The sequence below is a fragment of the Bactrocera dorsalis genome, unplaced genomic scaffold, assembly GCF_023373825.1.
Source record: "Bactrocera dorsalis isolate Fly_Bdor unplaced genomic scaffold, ASM2337382v1 BdCtg019, whole genome shotgun sequence".
Taxonomy (NCBI): Eukaryota; Metazoa; Arthropoda; class Insecta; order Diptera; family Tephritidae; genus Bactrocera; species Bactrocera dorsalis.
Window position 1 is genome coordinate 1 of NW_026038070.1, and position 20894 is coordinate 20894.

General features: G+C 30.9%; 1 long non-coding RNA gene across 1 annotated transcript; it reads right to left on the reverse strand.

Annotated features, from left to right (window-relative positions):
- Positions 1-4889: 4889 nt before the first annotated feature.
- Positions 4890-7917, reverse strand: LOC125779966 (uncharacterized). Its single transcript, XR_007423480.1, has 3 exons — positions 7146-7917; positions 6824-6979; positions 4890-6491 (listed from the first exon to the last, which is right to left on the reverse strand). It is a non-coding gene; the product is annotated as an uncharacterized LOC125779966 (long non-coding RNA).
- Positions 7918-20894: the final 12977 nt, after the last annotated feature.

The following is a 20894-nucleotide window of genomic DNA, read 5'->3' on the forward strand; positions in this document are numbered from 1 at the left end:
CTGTCGTTATGGCTATGTGACATCTCCAATAACCTCAAAACAGCTAATTAGCATAAATATATATAGTTCATATTTTTACGCAACTTGGTATCGATTTCTTGGTGCATATGTACTACAAAATCGATCCTACACCTTAATATAAGATTGTGAAATTTTTCCTAACGCACTGTCGTTATGGCTATATGACATCTCCAATAACCTCAAAACAGCTAATTAGCATAAATATGTATAGTTCATATTTTTACGCAACTTGGTATCGATTGCTTAGTGCATATGTAATAAAAAATCGATTCTACACCTTAATATAAGATTGTGAAATTTTTCCAAATACACTGTCGTTATGGCTATATGACAACTCCAATAACCTCAAAACGGTTAATTAGCATAACTATGTATAGTTCATATTTTTACGCAACTTGGTATCGAGTGCTTAGTGCATATGTACTAAAAAATCGATTCTACACCTTAATATAAGATTGTGAAATTTTTCCAAATACACTGTCGTTACGGCTATATGACATCTCCAATAACCTCAAAACGGTTAATTAGCATAAATATGTATAGTTCATATTTTGACGCAACTTGGTATCGATTGCGTAGTGCATGTGTACTAAAAAATCGATTCTACACCTTAATATAAGATTGTGAAATTTTTCCAAATACACTGTCGTTATGGCTATATGACATCTCCAATAACCTCAAAACGGTTAATTAGCATAAATATGTATAGTTCATATTTTTACGCAACTTGGTATCGATTACTTAGTGCATATGTACTAAAAAATCGATTCTACACCTTAATATAAGATTGTGAAATTTTTCCAAATGCACTGTCGTTATGGCTATATGACAACTCCAATAACCTCAAAACGGTTAATTAGCATAAATATGTATAGTTCATATTTTTACGCAACTTGGTATCGGTTACTTAGTGCATATGTACTACAAAATCGATTCTACGCCTTAATATAAGATTGTGAAATTTTTCCAAATACACTGTCTTTATGGCTATACGACAACTCCAATAACCTCAAAACGGTTAATTAGCATAAATATGTTTAGTTCATATTTTTACGCAACTTGGTATCGATTGCTTAGTGCATGTGTACTAAAAAATCGATTCTACACCTTAATATAAGATTGTCAAATATTTCCAAATACAATGTCGTTATGGCTATAGGACAACTCCAATAACCCCAAAACAGCTAATTAGCATAAATATGTATAGTTCATATTTTTGCGCAACTTGGTATCGATTGCGTAGTGCATGTGTACTAAAAAATCGATTCTACACCTTAATATAAGATTGTGAAATTTTTCCAAATACACTGTCGTTATGGCTATATGGGAACTCCAATAACCTCAAAACGGTTAATTAGCATAAATATGTATAGTTCATATTTTTACGCAACTTGGTATCGAGTGCTTAGTGCATATGTACTAAAAAATCGATTCTACACCTTAATATAAGATTGTGAAATTTTTCCAAATACACTGTCTTTATGGCTATATGACAACTCCAATAACCTCAAAACGGTTAATTAGCATAAATATGTATAGTTCATATTTTTACGCAACTTGGTATCGATTGCTTAGTGCATATGTACTAAAAAATCGATTCTACACCTTAATATAAGATTGTGAAATTTTTCCAAATACACTGTCGTTATGGCTATATGACAACTCCAATAACCTCAAAACGGTTAATTAGCATAAATATGTATAGTTCATATTTTTACGCAACTTGGTATCGATTACTTAGTGCATATGTACTAAAAAATCGATTCTACAACTTAATATAAGATTGTGAAATTTTTCCAAATACACTGTCGTTATGGCTATATGACAACTCCAATAACCTCAAAACGGTTAATTAGCATAAATATGTATAGTTCATATTTTTACGCAACTTTGTATAGATTGCTTAGTGCAAATGTACTAAAAGATCGATTCTACACCTTAATATAAGATTGTGAAATTTTTCCAAATACACTGTCGTTATGGCTATATGACAACTCCAATAACCTCAAAACGGTTAATTAGCATAAATATGTATAGTTCATATTTTTACGCAACTTGGTATCGATTGCTTAGTGCATATGTACTACAAAATCGATTCTACGCCTTAATATAAGATTGTGAAATTTTTCCAAATACACTGTCGTTATGGCTATATGACAACTCCAATAACCTCAAAACGGTTAATTAGCATAAATATGTATAGTTCATATTTTTACGCAACTTGGTATCGATTGCTTAGTGCATATGTACTAAAAAATCGATTCTACACCTTAATATAAGATTGTGAAATTTTTCCAAATACACTGTCGTTATGGCTATATGACAACTCCAATAACCTCAAAACGGTTAATTAGCATAAATATGTATAGTTCATATTTTTACGCAACTTGGTATCGATTGCTTAGTGCATATGTACTAAAAAATCGATTCTACACCTTAATATAAGATTGTGAAATTTTTCCAAATACACTGTCGTTATGGTTACATGACAACTCCAATAACCTCAAAACGGTTAATTAGCATAAATATGTATAGTTCATATTTTTACGCAACTTGGTATAGATTGCTTGGTGCATATGTACTAAAAAATCGATTCTACACCTTAATATAAGATTGTGAAATTTTTCCAAATACACTGTCGTTATGGCTATATGACATCTCCAATAACCTCAAAACGGTTAATTAGCATAAATATGTATAGTTCATATTTTTACGCAACTTGGTATCGATTGCTTAGTGCATATGTACTAAAAAATCGATTCTACACCTTAATATAAGATTGTGAAATTTTTCCAAATACATTGTCGTTACGGCTATATGACATCTCCAATAACCTCAAAACGGTTAATTAGCATAAATATGTATAGTTCATATTTTTACGCAACTTGGTATCGATTGCTTAGTGCATATGTACTAAAAAATCGATTCTACACCTTAATATAAGATTGTGAAATTTTTCCAAATACACTGTCGTTATGGCTATATGACAACTCCAATAACCTCAAAACGGTTAATTAACATAAATATGTATAGTTCATATTTTTACGCAACTTGGCATCGATTGCTTAGTGCATGTGTACTAATATAAGATTGTGAAATTTTTCCAAATACACTGTCGTTATGGCTGTATGGCAACTCCAATAACCTCAAAACAGCTTATTAGCATAAATATGTATAGTTCGTATTTTTACGCAGCTTGGTATAGATTACTTAGTGCATATGTACTAAAAAATCGATTCTACAACTAAATATAAGATTGTGAAATTTTTCCAAATACACTGTCGTTATGGCTATATGACGACTCCAATAACCTCAAAACGGCTAATAAGCATAAATATGTATAGTTCATATTTTTGCGCAACTTGGTATCGATTGCTTAGTGCATCTGTACTAAAAAATCGGTTCTACACCTTAATATAAGATTGTGAAATTTTTCCAAATACACTATCGTGACGGCTATATGACATCTCCAATAACCTCAAAACGGTTAATTAGCATAAATATGTTTAGTTCATATTTTTACGCAACTTGGTATCGATTGCTTAGTGCATATGTACTAAAAAATCGATTCTACACCTTAATATAAGATTGTGAAATTTTTCCAAATACACTGTCGTTACGGCTATATGACAACTCCAATAACCTCAAAACGGTTAATTAGCATAAATATGTATAGTTCATATTTTTATGCAACTTGGTATCGAGTGCTTAGTGCATGTGTACTTAAAAAATCGATTCTACACCTTAATATAAGATTGTGAAATTTTTCCAAATACACTGTCGTTATGGCTATATGACAACTCCAATAACCTCAAAACGGTTAATTAGCATAAATATGTATAGTTCATATTTTTACGCAACTTGGTATCGATTGCTTAGTGCATCTGTACTAAAAAATCGATTCTACACCTTAATATAAGATTGTGAAATTTTTCCAAATACACTGTCGTTATGGCTATATGACAACTCCAATAACCTCAAAACGGTTAATTAGCATAAATATGTATAGTTCATATTTTTACGCAACTTGGTATCGATTTCTTAGTGCATATGTACTAAAAAATCGATTCTACACCTTAATATAAGATTGTGAAATTTTTCCAAATACACTGTCGTTATGGCTATATGACATCTCCAATAACCTCAAAACGGCTAATTAGCATATATATGTATAGTTCATATTTTTACGCAACTTGGTATCGATTGCTTAGTGCATATGAACTAAAAAATCGATTCTACACCTTAATATAAGATTGTGAAATTTTTCCAAATACACTGTCGTTACGGCTATATGACATCTCCAATAACCTCAAAACGGCTAATTAGCATAAATATGTATAGTTCATATTTTTACGCAACTTGGTATCTCAGGCATAATTAACATATATGAACTAAAAAATCGATTCTACACCTTAATATAAGATTGTGAAATTTTTCCAAATACACTGTCGTTATGGCTATATGACAACTCCAATAACCTCAAAACGGTTAATTAGCATAAATATGTATAGTTCATATTTTTACGCAACTTGGTATCGGTTGCTTAGTGCATATGTACTAAAAAATGGATTCTACACCTTAATATAAGATTGTGAAATTTTTCCAAATACACTGTCGTTACGGCTATATGACATCTCCAATAACCTCAAAACAGCTAATTAGCATAAATATGTATAGTTCATATTTTTACGCAACTTGGTATCGATTGCTTAGTGCATATGTACTACAAAATCGATTCTACACCTTAATATAAGATTGTGAAATTTTTCCAAATACACTGTCGTTATGGCTATATGACAACTCCAATAACCTTAAAACGGCTAATTATCATAAATATGTATAGTTCATATTTTTACGCAACTTGGTATCGATTGCTTAGTGCATATGTACTACAAAATCGATTCTACACCTTAATATAAGATTGTGAAATTTTTCCAAATACACTGTCGTTATGGCTATATGACAACTCCAATAACCTCAAAACGGTTAATTAGCATAAATATGTATAGTTCATATTTTTACGCAACTTGGTATAGATTGCTTAGTGCATATGTACTAAAAAATGGATTCTACACCTTAATATAAGATTGTGAAATTTTTCCAAATACACTGTCGTTATGGCTATATGACAACTCCAATAACCTCAAAACGGTTAATTAGCATAAATATGTATAGTTCATATTTTTACGCAACTTGGTATCGAGTGCTTAATGTATATGTACTAAAAAATGGATTCCACACCTTAATATAAGATTGTGAAACTTTTCCAAATACACTGTCGTTACGGCTATATGACATCTCCAATAACCTCAAAACGGGTAATTAGCATAAATATGTAAAGTTCGTATTTATACGCAACTTGGTATAGATTGCTTAGTGCATCTGTACTAAAGAATCGATTCTACACCTTAATATAAGATTGTGAAATTTTTCCAAATGCACTGTTGTTGTGGCTATATGACAACTCCAATAACCCCAAAACAGCTAATTAGCATAAATATGTATAGTTCATATTTTTACGCAAATTGGTATCGATTGCTTAATGTATATGTACTAAAAAATCGATTCTACACCTTAATATAAAATTGTAAAATTTTTTCAAACGCACTGTCGTTATGGCTATATGACAACTCTAATAACCTCAAAACAGCTAATTAGCATAAATATGTATAGTTCATATTTTTACGCAACTTGGTATCGAGTGCTTAGTGCATCTGTACTACAAAATCGATTCTACACCTTAATATAAGATTGTGAAATTTTTCCAAATACACTGTCGTTACGGCTATATGACATCTCCAATAACCTCAAAACGGGTAATTAGCATAAATATGTAAAGTTCGTATTTATACGCAACTTGGTATAGATTGCTTAGTGCATCTGTACTAAAAAATCGATTCTACACCTTAATATAAGATTGTGAAATTTTTCCAAATGCACTGTTGTTGTGGCTATATGACAACTCCAATAACCCCAAAACAGCTAATTAGCATAAATATGTATAGTTCATATTTTTACGCAACTTGGTATCGATTGCTTAATGTATATGTACTAAAAAATCGATTCTACACCTTAATATAAAATTGTGAAATTTTTTCAAACGCACTGTCGTTATGGCTATATGACAACTCCAATAACCTCAAAACGGTTAATTAGCATAAATATGTATAGTTCATATTTTTACGCAACTTGGTATAGATTGCTTAGTGCATCTGTACTAAAAAATCGATTCTACACCTTAATATAAGATTGTGAAATTTTTCCAAATACACTGTCGTTATGGCTATATGACATCTCCAATAACCTCAAAACGGTTAATTAGTATAAATTTGTAAAGTTCATATTTTTACGCAACTTGGTATCGGTTACTTAGTGCATATGTACTAAAAAATCGATTCTACACCTTAATATAAGATTGTGAAATTTTTCCAAATACACTGTCGTTACGGCTATATGACAACTCCAATAACCTCAAAACGGTTAATTAGCATAAATATATATAGTTCATATTTTTACGCAACTTCGTATCGGCTACTTAGTGCATATGTACTAAAAAATGGATTCTACACCTTAATATAAGATTGTGAAATTTTTCCAAATACACTGTCGTTACGGCTATATGATATCTCCAATAACCTCAAAACGGTTAATTAGCATAAATATATATATTTCATATTTTTACGCAACTTGGTATCGGCTACTTAGTGCATATGTACTACAAAATCGATTCTACAACTTAATATAAGATTGTGAAATTTTTATAAATACAGTGTCGTTACGCCTATATGACAACTCCAATAACCTCAAAACGGTTAATTAGCATAAATATATATAGTTCATATTTTTACGCAACTTGGTATCGGTTACTTAGTGCATATGTACTAAAAAATCGATTCTACGCCTTAATATAAGATTGTGAAATTTTTCCAAATACACTGTCGTTATGGCTATGTGACTACTCAAAATGGTTAATTAGCATAAATATGTATAGTTCATATTTTTACGCAACTTGATATAGATTGCTTAATGTATATGTACTAAAAAATGGATTCTACACTTTAATATAAGATTGTGAAATTTTTCCAAATACACTGTCGTTACGGCTATATGACATCTCCAATAACCTCAAAACGGTTAATTAGCATAAATATATATAGTTCATATTTTTACGCAACTTGGTATCGGCTACTTAGTGCATATGTACTAAAAAATCGATTCTACACCTTAATATAAGATTGTGAAATTTTTCCAAATACACTGTCGTTACGGCTATATGACATCTCCAATAACCTCAAAACGGTTAATTAGCATAAATATGTATAGTTCATATTTTTACGCAACTTGGTATCGATTGCTTAGTGCATATGTACTAAAAAATCGATTCTACACCTTAATATAAGATTGTGAAATTTTTCCAAATACACTGTCGTTACGGCTATATGACAACTCCAATAACCTCAAAACGGTTAATTAGCATAAATATGTATAGTTCATATTTTTACGCAACTTGGTATCGGTTACTTAGTGCATATGTACTAAAAAATCGATTCTACGCCTTAATATAAGATTGTGAAATTTTTCCAAATACACTGTCGTTATGGCTATATGACAACTCCAATAACCTCAAAACGGTTAATTAGCATAAATATGTATAGTTCATATTTTTACGCAACTTGGTATCGATTGCTTAGTGCATGTGTACTAAAAAATCGATTCTACACCTTAATATAAGATTGTGAAATTTTTCCAAATACACTGTCGTTATGGCTATATGACAACTCCAATAACCTCAAAACGGTTAATTAGCATAAATATGTATAGTTCATATTTTTACGCAACTTGGTATCGATTGCTTAGTGCATATGTACTAAAAAATCGATTCTACACCTTAATATAAGATTGTGAAATTTTTCCAAATACACTGTTGTTATGGCTATATGACAACTCCAATAACCTCAAAACGGTTAATTAGCATAAATATGTATAGTTCATATTTTAACGCAACTTGGTATCGATTGCTTAGTGCATATGTACTAAAAAATCGATTCTACACCTTAATATAAGATTGTGAAATTTTTCCAAATACACTGTCCTTATGGCTATATGACAACTCCAATAACCTCAAAACGGTTAATTAGCATAAATATGTATAGTTCATATTTTTACGCAACTTGGTATAGATTGCTTAGTGCATCTGCACTAAAAAATCGATTCTACACCTTAATATAAGATTGTGAAATTTTTCCAAATACACTGTCGTTATGGCTATATGACAACTCCAATAACCTCAAAACGGTTAATTAGCATAAATATGTATAGTTCATATTTTTACGCAACTTGGTATCGATTGCTTAGTGCATATGTACTAAAAAATCGGTTCTACACCTTAATATAAGATTGTGAAATTTTTCCAAATACACTGTCGTTATGGCTATATGACAACTCCAATAACCTCAAAACGGTTAATTAGCATAAATATGTATAGTTCATATTTTTACGCAACTTGGTATAGATTGCTTAGTGCATATGTACTAAAAAATCGATTCTACACCTTAATATAAGATTGTGAAATTTTTCCAAATACACTGTCGTTATGGCTATATGACAACTCCAATAACCTCAAAACGGTTAATTAGCATAAATATGTATAGTTCATATTTTTACGCAACTTGGTATCGATTGCTTAGTGCATATGTACTAAAAAATCGATTCTACACCTTAATATAAGATTGTGAAATTTTTCCAAATACACTGTCGTTATGGCTATATGACAACTCCAATAACCTCAAAACGGTTAATTAGCATAAATATGTATAGTTCATATTTTTACGCAACTTGGTATCGATTGCTAAGTGCATATGTACTAAAAAATCGATTCTACACCTTAATATAAGATTGTGAAATTTTTCCAAATACACTGTCGTTATGGCTATATGACAACTCCAATAACCTCAAAACGGTTAATTAGCATAAATATGTATAGTTCATATTTTTACGCAACTTGGTATCGATTGCTTAGTGCATATGTACTATAAAATCGATTCTACACCTTAATATAAGATTGTGAAATTTTTCCAAATACACTGTCGCTATGGCTATATGTCAACTCCAATAACCTCAAAACGGTTAATTAGCATAAATATGTATAGTTCATATTTTTACGCAACTTGGTATCGATTGCTTAGTGCATATTTGCTAAAAAATCGATTCTACACCTTAATATAAGATTGCGAAATTTTTCCAAATGCACTGTCGTTATGGCTATATGACAACTCCAATAACCTCCAAACGGATAATTAGCATAAATATGTATAGTTCATATTTTTACGCAACTTGGTATGGTATCGATTGCTTAATGTATATGTACTACCTTAATATAAGATTGTGAAATTTTTCCAAATACACTGTCGTTATGGCTATATGACAACTCCAATAACCTCAAAACGGGTAATTAGCATAAATATGTATAGTTCATATTTTTACGCAACTTGGTATCGATTGCTTAGTGCATATGTACTAAAAAATCGATTCTACACCTTAATATAAGATTGTGAAATTTTTCCAAATACACTGTCGTTATGGCTATATGACAACTCCAATAACCTCAAAACGGTTAATTAGCATAAATATGTATAGTTCATATTTTTACGCAACTTGGTATCGGTTACTTAGTGCATATGTACTAAAAAATCGATTCTACACCTTAATATAAGATTGTGAAATTTTTCCAAATACACTGTCGTTACGGCTATATGACAACTCCAATAACCTCAAAACGGTTAATTAGCATAAATATGTATAGTTCATATTTTTACGCAACTTGGTATCGATTGCTTAGTGCATATGGACTAAAAAATCGATTCTACACCTTAATATAAGATTGTGAAATTTTTCCAAATACACTGTCGTTATGGCTATATGACAACTCCAATAACCTCAAAACGGTTAATTAGCATAAATATGTATAGTTCATATTTTTACGCAACTTGGTATCGATTGCTTAATGTATATGTACTAAAAAATCGATTCTACACCTTAATATAAGATTGTGAAATTTTTCCAAATACACTGACTTTATGGCTATATGACAACCTCAAAACGGTTAATTAGCATAAATATGTATAGTTCATATTTTTACGCAACTTGGTATCGAGTGCTTAGTGCATATGTACTAAAAAATCGATTCTACACCTTAATATAAGATTGTGAAATTTTTCCAAATACACTGTCGTTATGGCTATATGACAACTCCAATAACCTCAAAACGGTTAATTAGCATAAATATGTATAGTTCATATTTTTACGCAACTTGGTATCGAGTGCTTAGTGCATATGTACTAAAAAATCGATTCTACACCTTAATATAAGATTGTGAAATTTTTCCAAATACACTGTCGTTATGGCTATATGACAACTCCAATAACCTCAAAACGGTTAATTAGCATAAATATGTATAGTTCATATTTTTACGCAACTTGGTATAGATTGCTTAGTGCATATGTACTAAAAAATCGATTCTACACCTTAATATAAGATTGTGAAATTTCTCCAAATACACTGTCGTTATGGCTATATGACAACTCCAATAACCTCAAAACGGTTAATTAGCATAAATATGTATAGTTCATATTTTTACGCAACTTGGTATCGATTGCTTAGTGCATCTGTACTAAAAAATCGATTCTACACCTTAATATAAGATTGTGAAATTTTTCCAAATACACTGTCGTTATGGCTATATGACATCTCCAATAACCTCAAAACGGTTAATTAGCATAAATATGTATAGTTCATATTTTTACGCAACTTGGTATCGATTGCTTAGTGCATATGTACTAAAAAATCGATTCTACACCTTAATATAAGATTGTGAAATTTTTCCAAATACACTGTCGTTATGGCTATGTGACAACTCAAAACGGTTAATTAGCATAAATATGTATAGTTCATATTTTTACGCAACTTGGTATCGGCTACTTAGTGCATATGTACTAAAAAATCGATTCTACACCTTAATATAAGATTGTGAAATTTTTCCAAATACACTGTCGTTATGGCTATATGACATCTCCAATAACCTCAAAACGGTTAATTAGCATAAATATGTATAGTTCATATTTTTACGCAACTTGGTATAGATTGCTTAGTGCATATGTACTAAAAAATCGATTCTACACCTTAATATAAGATTGTGAAATTTTTCCAAATACACTGTCGTTACGGCTATATGACAACTCCAATAACCTCAAAACGGTTAATTAGCATAAATATATATAGTTCATATTTTTACGCAACTTGGTATCGGTTACTTAGTGCATATGTACTAAAAAATCGATTCTACACCTTAATATAAGATTGTGAAATTTTTCCAAATACACTGTCGTTATGGCTATATGACAACTCCAATAACCTCAAAACGGTTAATTAGCATAAATATGTATAGTTCATATTTTTACGCAACTTGGTATCGATTGCTTAGTGCATATGTACTAAAAAATCGATTCTACACCTTAATATAAGATTGTGAAATTTTTCCAAATACACTGTCGTTATGGCTATATGACAACTCCAATAACCTCAAAACGGTTAATTAGCATAAATATGTATAGTTCATATTTTTACGCAACTTGGTATCGGTTGCTTAGTGCATATGTACTAAAAAATCGATTCTACACCTTAATATAAGATTGTGAAATTTTTCCAAATACACTGTCGTTATGGCTATATGACAACTCCAATAACCTCAAAACAGCTAATTAGCATAAATATGTATAGTTCATATTTTTACGCAACTTGGTATCGGCTACTTAGTGCATATGTACTAAAAAATCGATTCTACACCTTAATATAAGATTGTGAAATTTTTCCAAATACACTGTCGTTACGGCTATATGACATCTCCAATAACCTCAAAACGGCTAATTAGCATAAATATGTATAGTTCATATTTTTACGCAACTTGGTATCGATTTCTTAGTGCATATGTACTACAAAATCGATTCTACACCTTAATATAAGATTGTGAAATTTTTCCAAATACACTGTCGTTATGGCTATATGACAACTCCAATAACCTCAAAACGGTTAATTAGCATAAATATATATTGTTCATATTTTTACGCAACTTGGTATCGACTGCGTAATGTACATGTACTAAAAAATCGATTCTACACCTTAATATAAGATTGTGAAATTTTTCCAAATACACTATCGTTACGGCTATATGATATCTCCAATAACCTCAAAACGGCTAATAAGCATAAATATGTATAGTTCATGTTTTTACGCAACTTGTTATCAATTTCTTAGTGCATATGTACTAAAAAATGGATTCTACACCTTAATATAAGATTGTGAAATTTTTCCAAATACACTGTCGTTATGGCTATATGACAACTCCAATAACCTCAAAACGGCTTATAAGCATAAATATGTATTGCTCATATTTTTACGCAACTTGGTATCGATTTCTTAGTGCATATGCACTACAAAATCGATTCTACACCTTAATATAAGATTGTGAAATTTTTCCAAACGCACTGTCGTTACGGCTATATGACATCTCCAATAACCTCAAAATGGCTAATAAGCATAAATATGTATAGTTCATATTTTTACGCAACTTGGTATCGACTGCTTAATGTATATGTACTAAAAAATCGATTCTACACCTTAATATAAGATTGTGAAATTTTTCCAAATACACTATCGTTACGGCTATATGACATCTCCAATAACCTCGAAACAGCTAATTAGCATACATATGTATAGTTCATATTTTTACGCAACTTGGTATCTAGTGCTTATTGTATATGTACTAAAAAATGGATTCTACACCTTAATATAAGATTGTGAAATTTTTCCAAATACACTGTCGTTATGGCTATATGACAACTCCAATAACCTCAAAAGGGTTAATTAGCATAAATATGTATAGTTCATATTTTTACGCAACTTGGTATCGGCTACTTAGTGCATATGTACTAAAAAATCGACTCTACACCTAAATATAAGATTGAGAAATTTTTCCAAATTTACTGTCGTTACGGCTATATGACAACTCCAATAACCTCAAAACGGCTAATTAGTATACATTTGTAAAGTTCATATTTTTACGCAACTTGGTATCGAGTGCTTAGTGCATCTGTACTACAAAATCGATTCTACACCTTAATATAAGATTGTGAAATTTTTCCAAATACACTATCGTTACGGCTATATGACATCTCCAATAACCTCAAAACGGCTAATAAGCATAAATATGTATTGTTCATATTTTTACGCAACTTGGTATCGATTTCGTAGTGCATATGTACTAAAAAATGGATTCTACACCTTAATATAAGATTGTGAAATTTTTCCAAATACACTGTCGTTATGGCTATATGACAACTCCAATAACCTCAAAAGGGTTAATTAGCATAAATATGTAAAGTTCATATTTTTACGAAACTTGGTATCTAGTGCTTATTGTATATGTACTAAAAAATGGATTCTACACCTTAATATAAGATTGTGAAATTTTTTCAAACGCACTTTCGTTATGGCTATATGACAACTCTAATAACCTCAAAACAGCTAATTAGCATAAATATGTATAGTTCATATTTTTACGCAACTTGGTATCGAGTGCTTAGTGCATCTGTACTACAAAATCGATTCTACACCTTAATATAAGATTGTGAAATTTTTCCAAATACACTATCGTTACGGCTATATGACATCTCCAATAACCTCAAAACGGCTAATAAGCATAAATATGTATAGTTCATATTTTTACGCAACTTGGTATCGATTTCTTAGTGCATATGTACTACAAAATCGATTCTACACCTTAATATAAGATTGTGAAATTTTTCCAAATACACTGTCGTTATGGCTATATGACAACTCCAATAACCTCAAAACGGTTAATTAGCATAAATATGTATAGTTCATATTTTCACGCAACTTGGTATCGATTGCTTAGTGCATATGAACTAAACAATCGATTCTACACCTTAATATAAGATTGTGAAATTTTTCCTAATGCACTGTCGTTATGGCTATATGACAACTCCAATAACTTCAAAAAGGCTAATTAGCATAAATATGTCTAGTTCATATTTTTACGCAGCTTGGTATAGATTGCTTAGTGAATCTGTACCAAAAAATTGATTCTACACCTTATTATAAGATTGTGAAATTTTTCCAAATACACTATCGTTACGGCTATATGACATCTCCAATAACCTCAAAACGGTTAATTAGCATAAATATGTATAGTTCATATTTTTACGCAACTTGGTATCGAGTGCTTAATGTATATGTACTAAAAAATGGATTCTACACCTTAATATAAGATTGTGAAATTTTTCCAAATACACTGTCGTTATGGCTATGTGACAACTCAAAATGGTTAATTAGCATAAATATGTATAGTTCATATTTTTACGCAACTTGGTATCGGCTACTTAGTGCATATGTACTACAAAATCGATTCTACACCTTAATATAAGATTGTGAAATTTTTCCAAATTCACTGTCGTTACGGCTATATGACATCTCCAATAACCACAAAACGGTTAGTAAGCATAAATATGTATTGTTCATATTTTTACGCAACAAGGTATCGATTTCTTAGTGCATATGTGCTACAAAATCGATTCTTCGCCTTAATATAAGATTGTGAAATTTTTCCAAACGCACTGTCGTTATGGCTATATGACAACTCCAATAACCTCAAAACGGTTAATTAGCATACATATGTATAGTTCATATTTTTACGCAACTTGGTATCGACTGCTTAATGTATATGTACTAAAAAATGGATTCTACACCTTAATATAAGATTGTGAAATTTTTCCAAATACACTGTCGTTACGGCTATATGACATCTCCAATAACCTCGAAACAGCTAATTAGCATACATATGTATAGTTCATATTTTTACGCAACTTGGTATCTAGTGCTTATTGTATATGTACTAAAAAATGGATTCTACACCTTAATATAAGATTGTGAAATTTTTCCAAATACACTGTCGTTATGGCTATATGACAACTCTTATAATCTCAAAACGGTTAATTAGTATAAATATGTATAGTTCATATTTTTACGCAGCTTGGTATAGATTGCTTAATGTATATGTACTAAAAAATGGATTCTACACCTTAATATAAGATTGTGAAATTTTTCCAAATACACTGTCGTTATGGCTATATGACAACTCCAATAACCTCAAAAGGGTTAATTAGCATAAATATGTATAGTTCATATTTTTACGCAACTTGGTATCGGCTACTTAGTGCATATGTACTAAAAAATCGACTCTACACCTAAATATAAGATTGAGAAATTTTTCCAAATTTACTGTCGTTATGGCTATATAACATCTCCAATAACCTCAAAACGGTTAATTAGCATAAATATGTATAGTTCATATTTTTACGCAACTTGGTATAGATTGTTTAGTGCACATGTACTAAAAAATCGATTCTTCGCCTTAATATAAGATTGTGAAATTTTTCCAAATACACTGTCGTTATGGCTATATGACAACTCCAATAACCTCAAAACGGTTAATTAGCATAAATATGTATAGTTCATATTTTTACGCAGCTTGGTATAGATTGCTTAGTGAATCTGTACCAAAAAATTGATTCTACACCTTATTATAAGATTGTGAAATTTTTCCAAATACACTATCGTTACGGCTATATGACATCTCCAATAACCTCAAAACGGTTAATTAGCATAAATATGTATAGTTCATATTTTTACGCAACTTGGTATCGAGTGCTTAACGTATATGTACTAAAAAATGGATTCTACACCTTAATATAAGATTGTGAAATTTTTCCAAATACACTGTCGTTATGGCTATGTGACAACTCAAAATGGTTAATTAGCATAAATATGTATAGTTCATATTTTTACGCAACTTGGTATCGGCTACTTAGTGCATATGTGCTACAAAATCGATTCTACACCTTAATGAAAGATTGTGAAATTTTTCCAAATACACTGTCGTTATGGCTATATAACATCTCCAATAACCTCAAAACGGTTAATTAGCATAAATATGTATAGTTCATATTTTTACGCAACTTGGTATAGATTGCTTAGTGCACATGTACTTAAAAATCGATTCTTCGCCTTAATATAAGATTGTGAAATTTTTCCAAATACACTGTCGTTATGGCTATATGACAACTCCAATAACCTCAAAACGGTTAATTAGCATAAATATGTATAGTTCATATTTTTACGCAACTTGATATCGATTGCTTAATGTATATGTACTAAAAAATCGATTCTACACCTTAATATAAGATTGTGAAATTTTTCCAAATACACTGTCGTTATGGCTATATGACAACTCCAATAACCTCAAAACAGCTAATTAGTATAAATTTGTAAAGTTCATATTTTTCTGCAACTTGGTATCGGTTACTTAGTGCATATATAATACAAAATCGATTCTACGCCTTAACATAAGGTTGCGCAATTTTTCCAAATACATTATCGTTACGGCTATATGACATCTCCAATAACCTCAAAACACCTAATTAGCATAAATATGTATAGTTCATATTTTTACGCAACTTGGTATCGGCTACTTAGTGCATATGTACTACAAAATCGATTCTATACCTTAATATAATATTGTGAAATTTTTCCAAATGCACTGTCGTTATGGCTATATGATAACTCCAAAAACCTTAAAACGGCTAATTAGCATATATATGTATAGTTCATATTTTTACGCAACTTGGTATAGATTGCTTAGTGCATCTGTACTAAAAAATGGATTCTACACCTTAATATAAGATTGTGAAATTTTTCCAAATACACTGTCGTTACGGCTATATGACATCTCCAATAACCTCAAAACAGCTAATTAGCATAAATATGTATAGTTCATATTTTCACGCAACTTGGTATCGATTTCTTACTCCATATGTACTATAAAATCGATTCTACACCTTAATATAAGATTGTGAAATTTTTCCAAATACACTGTCGTTACGGCTATATGACATCTCCAATAACCTCGAAACAGCTAATTAGCATAAATATGTATAGTTCATATTTTTACGCAACTTGGTATCGGCTACTTAGTGCATATGTACTACAAAATCGATTCTACACCTTAATATAAGATTGTGAAATTTTTCCAAACGCACTGTCGTTATGGCTATATGACAACTCCAATAACCTCAAAACGGTTAATTAGCATAAATATGTATAGTTCGTATTTTTACGCAGCTTGGTATAGATTGCTTAGTGCATGTGTACTAAAATATCGATTCTCCGCCTTAATATAAGATTGTGAAATTTTTCCAAATACACTGTCGTTACGGCTATATGATAACTCCAAAAACCTTAAAACGGTTAATTTGCATATATATGTATAGTTCATATTTTTACGCAACTTGGTATCGATTGCTTAATGTATATGTACTACAAAATCGATTCTACACCTTAATATAAGATTGTGAAATTTTTCCAAATACACTGTCGTTATGGCTATATGACAACTCTTATAATCTCAAAACGGTTAATTAGCATAAATATGTATAGTTCATATTTTTACGCAACTTGGTATCGGCTACTTAGTGCATATGTACTACAAAATCGATTCTACACCTTAATATAAGATTGTGTAATTTTTCCAAATACACTGTCGTTACGGCTATATGACAACTCCAATAACCCCAAAACAGCTAATTAGCATAAATATGTATAGTTCATATTTTTACGAAACTTGGTATCGAGTGCTTAATGTATATGTACTAAAAAATAGATTCTACACCTTAATATAAGATTGTGAAATTTTTCCAAATACACTGTCCTTATGGCTATATGACATCTCCAATAACCTCAAAACAGCTAATTAACATAAATATGTATAGTTCATATTTTTACGCAACTTGGTATAGATTGCTTAATGCATCTGTACTAAAAAATGGATTCTACACCTTAATATAAGATTGTGAAATTTTTCCAAATACACTGTCGTTATGGCTATACGACAATTCTTATAATCTCAAAACAGTTAATTAGCATAAATATGTATAGTTCATATTTTTACGCAACTTGGTATCGAGTGCTTAATGTATATGTACTAAAAAATCGATTCTACACCTTAATATAAGATTGTGAAATTTTTCCAAATACACTGTCGTTACGGCTATATGATAACTCCAAAAACCTGAAAAGGGCTAATTAGCATATAACGGGTGATTTTTTTGAGGTTAGGATTTTCATGCATTAGTATTTGACAGATCACGTGGGATTTCAGACATGGTGTCAAAGAGAAAGATGCTCAGTATGCTTTGACATTTCATCATGAATAGACTTACTAACGAGCAACGCTTGCAAATCATTGAATTTTATTACCAAAATCAGTGTTCGGTTCGAAATGTGTTTCGCGCGCGTGTTTTGTTCAGCGATGAGGCTCATTTCTGGTTGAATGGCTACGTAAATAAGCAAAATTGCCGCATTTGGGGTGAAGAGCAACCAGAAGCCGTTCAAGAACTGCCCATGCATCCCGAAAAATGCACTGTTTGGTGTGGTTTGTACGCTGGTGGAATCATTGGACCGTATTTTTTCAAAGATGCTGTTGGACGCAACGTTACGGTGAATGGCGATCGCTATCGTTCGATGCTAACAAACTTTTTGTTGCCAAAAATGGAAGAACTGAACTTGGTTGACATGTGGTTTCAACAAGATGGCGCTACATGCCACACAGCTCGCGATTCTATGGCCATTTTGAGGGAAAAGGACAACAATTCATCTCAAGAAATGGACCCGTAAGTTGGCCACCAAGATCATGCGATTTAACGCCTTTAGACTATTTTTTGTGGGGCTACGTCAAGTCTAAAGTCTACAGAAATAAGCCAGCAACTATTCCAGCTTTGGAAGACAACATTTCCGAAGAAATTCGGGCTATTCCGGCCGAAATGCTCGAAAAAGTTGCCCAAAATTGGACTTTCCGAATGGACCACCTAAGACGCAGCCGCGGTCAACATTTAAATGAAATTATCTTCAAAAAGTAAATGTCATGAACCAATCTAACGTTTCAAATAAAGAACCGATGAGATTTTGCAAATTTTATGCGTTTTTTTTTTTAAAAAAGTTATCAAGCTCTTAAAAAATCACCCTTTATATGTATAGTTCATATTTTTACGCATCTTGGTATAGATTGCTTAGTGCATCTGTACTAAAAAATCGATTCTACACCTTAATATAAGATTGTGAAATTTTTCCAAATACACTGTCGTTACGGCTATATGACATCTCCAATAACCTTAAAACAGCTAATTAGCATAAATATGTATAGTTCATATTTTCACGCAACTTGGTATCGATTTCTTACTCCATATGTACTATAAAATCGATTCTACACCTTAATATAAGATTGTGAAATTTTTCCAAATACACTGTCGTTATGGCTATACGACAACTCTTATAATCTCAAAACGGTTAATTAGCATAAATATGTATAGATCATATTTTTACGCAACTTGGTATCGAGTGCTTAATGTATATGTACTAAAAAATCGATTCTACACCTTAATATAAGATTGTGAAATTTTTCCAAATACACTGTCGTTATGGCTATATGACAACTCCAAAAACCTCAAAACGGCTAATTAGCATAAATATGTATAGTTCATATTTTTACGCAACTTGGTATAGATTGCCTAGTGTACTAAAAAATGGATTCTACACCTTAATATAAGATTGTGAAATTTTTCCAAATACACTGTCGTTACGGCTATATGACATCTCCAATAACCTCAAAACAGCTAATTAGTATAAATATGTATAGTTCATATTTTTACGCAACTTGGTATCGATTTCTTACTCCATATGTACTACAAAATCGATTCTACACCTTAATATAAGATTGTGAAATTTTTCCAAATACACTGTCGTTATGGCTATATGACATCTCCAATAACCTCGAAACGGTTAATTAGCATAAATATGTATAGTTCATATTTTTACGCAACTTGGTATCGGCTACTTAGTGCATATGTACTAAAAAATCGATTCTACACCTTAATATAAGATTGTGAAATTTTTCCAAATACACTGTCGTTATGGCTATATGACAACTCCAATAACCTCAAAACGTTTAATTAGCATAAATATGTATAGTTTATATTTTTACGCAACTTGGTATCGATTGCTTAATGTATATGTACTAAAAAATGGATTCTACACCTTAATATAAGATTGTGAAATTTTTCCAAATACACTGTCGTTATGGCTATATGACAACTCCAATAACCTCAAAACGGTTAATTAGCATAAATATGTATAGTTCATATTTTTACGCAACTTGGTATCGATTGCTTAGTGCATATGTACTAAAAAATCGATTCTACACCTTAATATAAGATTGTGAAATTTTTCCAAATACACTGTCGTTACGGCTATATGACAACTCCAATAACCTCAAAACGGTTAATTAGCATAAATATGTATAGTTCATATTTTTACGCAACTTGGTATCGGCTACTTAGTGCATATGTACTAAAAAATCGATTCTACACCTTAATATAAGATTGTGAAATTTTTCCAAATACACTGTCGTTATGGCTATATGACAACTCCAATAACCTCAAAACGGTTAATTAGCATAAATATGTATAGTTCATATTTTTACGCAACTTGGTATAGATTGCTTAGTGCATATGTACTAAAAAATCGATTCTACACCTTAATATAAGATTGTGAAATTTTTCCAAATACACTGTCGTTATGGCTATATGACAACTCCAATAACCTCAAAACAGCTACTTAGCATAAATATGTATAGTTCATATTTTTACGCAACTTGGTATCGGCTTCTTAGTGCATATGTACTAAAAAATCGA